This window comes from Otolemur garnettii, unplaced genomic scaffold, assembly GCF_000181295.1.
Source record: "Otolemur garnettii isolate 467f Iridium unplaced genomic scaffold, OtoGar3 scaffold00145, whole genome shotgun sequence".
In the NCBI taxonomy this organism is placed as follows: domain Eukaryota; kingdom Metazoa; phylum Chordata; class Mammalia; order Primates; family Galagidae; genus Otolemur; species Otolemur garnettii.
In genome coordinates, this window is record NW_003852540.1 from 2,158,167 (window position 1) to 2,161,397 (window position 3,231).

The following is a 3,231-nucleotide window of genomic DNA, read 5'->3' on the forward strand; positions in this document are numbered from 1 at the left end:
AAAGAAACCTGTGGGGATTTAAGGCTGGGTGTGGTGGCTCATGCCTGTAATCCCAGCACTCTGGGAGGCCGAGATGGGTGGATTGCTTGAGCTCATGAGTTCAAGACCAGGTTGAGCAAGAGTAAGATCCCATCTCTTAAAAAGTAGCTGGATGTTGTGGCAGGCACCTATAGTCCCAGCTACTTGGGAGGCTGAGACAAGAGGATCGCTTGAGTTCAGGAGTTTGAGGTTGCTATGAGCTATGATGCCATGGAGCTCTACCAGGGGCAAGAAAGTGAGACTCTGCCTCAAAAAAAAAAGAAAAATGTACAGGTTGAGTGGGGAGCATCATATCTTTACAGTATTATCTTCCTACTCAGAAATAAGACATTTCTCCACTTGCTGAGATTGTTAAAAACATGCTGCAACAATGTTTTATAATCCTCAAAGGGGTCTTAATTTATGAAGACTTATTTCCAGCTATATAATATTTTTTTGTTGTTACTGTGAAAAAAAAGTCTTTTCCCCCCTTTTAACTGATTAGAATTTGTATTTAGAATAATTGTTTTGAATATTTTATCTGGTCATCTTACTGAACTCTGTTTTCTAATAGCTTTTCAGTTGATGCTCTTGATCTTTCTAAGGAGACAGTCCTCTCTGCAAAGAGTGGTAATTTGGAGTTTTTCTGATAATTTGTACTTTGTTCACCATTACTTCCTTGACTAGGACTTCTGGAGCACTGAGAAGCCAACTCTGTGTCTGACTTTAATGGGTATGCTTTTGACGCCGTCCACTGCCTGCCTCTCCTCTGCCTTTGACCCTGACTTCTTCCACTCCGTCTTTGGGCAGTTTCTGAGGTGTGGTTGCAGAAGCCCATCCCTTGCTCTGAAGCCCCTTGTTTTGCCTTTGTGAAATCACCAGGCTGCTTGGCATGATCAGCTTTTCTGTTGGTCAGATTCCATCTTCTTCACTTCTTTCAGAAATTCCTCTCCTTTGGCCCCTTTATGATATTGTTCTGTTTTCCAATGCTGCCCTAGGCTTTTCTCCCCCTTCTTTGTAATCTGGGTTGTTGCAGTGGGCTTTGCCTGTGAAAGGAAATAAAGAAGTAAGTTTTCTTAGTTATTTTCCTTTTGGGACTTGGGAGTTGTGTCCAGGATTTCAGTATAATAGGTGACTTGCAGCCCTTGCTTTTATACCTTTTCTTTTTTTTTTTTGAGACAGAGCCTCAAGCTGTCGCCCTGGGTAGAGTGCCATGGCTTCACTGCTCACAGCAATCTCCAACTCCTGGGTTCAAGCGAGTCTTCTGCCTCCGCCTCCCAAGTAGCTGGGACCACAGGCGCCTGCCACAACGCCCGGCTATTTTTTGGCTGCAGCCATTATTGTTGTTTGGCGGGTCCGGGCTGGATTCAAACCCGCCACCTTAGGTGTATGTGGCTGGCGCCTTAGCCGCTTGAGCCACAGGCGCCGAGCCTATACCTTTTCTTAATTGCAAATAAGACCCCACTCCCACTGTAACAGTGAAGCCTTACAGTGACCATCTGTGACCTATTGACTGAATTGTGCTGATCTGACTGGCATTACATCAGTTCAATGTGGTTGAAGTCAGGAGACTATATAAGGGACCAGTCAGTGAAGAGGAAGAGACTTATGCTGAAAGATCTTGTCTTTCTTCTAAAAGATGCCTTTCTGGGGCCAGGCCTTTCCCATTTCCTAGTCACCTTTCTATGCCTGGAAACAGGAAGTGCTAAAGCTTGCATGGATCCAAGGACAGTGAGTCATGTTACAGGGCCCCTGTCCTGCCCAGAAAAAGACTAAGATGGAACAGCTGGGTATTAGCAGGGAGGGGAAAAGGACCCCTTACGGTGTCTCTGTTTTCATTTCTCCCAATAGAAGCTCATGAGTACAGATTCAAATAATCTTTGTTTCTTGTGACAGCATCTGAACTTTGGCCAAGTTTTATTTATTTATTTATTTATTTATTTCAGTTTTTGGCCGGGGCTGGGTTTGAACTCACCACCACCGGCATATGGGGCCAGTGCCCTACTCCTTGAGTCACAGGCGCTGCCCAGCATCTGAACTTTGGATTTGGTTATTGAAGGGATGAAATCAAGTAGATGTGAAACCCTAAATTGGTCACACAAGTAAGACTTAATTAGCTGTGAGAAAAGAGTGCTCTGCATGGCTGAGCCCAGCAGTCTTTTTTTTTTTTTGAGACGGATTCTCACTATGTCACCCTTGGTAGAGTGCCATGACCTCACAGCAACCTCAGACTCTTGGGCTTAGGCAATTCTCAAAGCCTCCCAAGTAATTGGGACTACAGGTGCCCGCTACATACCCAGCTATTTTTTTGGTTGCAGTTCTCATTGTTGCTGTAGCTGGCCTGGGCTGGGTTCAAACTCGCCAGCCTTGGTGTATGTGGCTGGCATCCTATCCTCTGAGCTACGGGGCACCACCTGAGCCCAGCAGTCGTAAATGATCTGCAGTAGTGTGTGGCTATCTCATACCCTTACAAGGAAGGGCATTTGGGTAAGATTTTCTGGGTCTTCCAGCCATAATTGTGCCAAAAGTTTACCATTACTTGAACTAAGAAAGGATTTAGTAAATGGAATCAAGGAAAACTTATAATCACTTCAGGAGGGTGCACCTAAATGGACAAGACCCAGCTTAATTTGGGAATTGGTTTTTGATGAATAGAAAGACATTTTGTAAGGTAAATAATGTATAGAAACACTGTCATCGTGAAATCAGCATAAAATGAAAATTTGCCTTTGTCACCACTTTGGCTCATTCAGTGCTCCTCCTTAGAAGCGGAAGTGACCTAGTTTAGCATGTACCTTTCCAGGTCATTTTTCTGTGTATCTGTAGTCATATATATTAATATACAAGTACATAGGTATTTTTGTTTTATTCCCATAATTAAGATTGTATATCCTGCCATTTGTGATAATTTGTGACAATCTTCAAGAAACCCCTGTCAGGCTTGGCGCCTGTGGCTCAAGTGGCTAAGGCACCAGCCACGTAAACCCAAGGTGGCAGGTTCGAATCCAACTTGGGCCCACCAAACAACAATGATGGCTGCAACCAAAAATAGCCGGGTGTTGTGGCAGGTGCCTGTGGTCCCAGCTACTCGGGAGGCTGAAGCAGGAGACTCGCTTGAGCTCAGGAGTTGGAGATCGCTGTGAGCTGTGATGCCACAGCACTCTACCCAGGGGGACAGCTTGAGGCTCCTGTCTCAAAAAAAAAACGAAACCC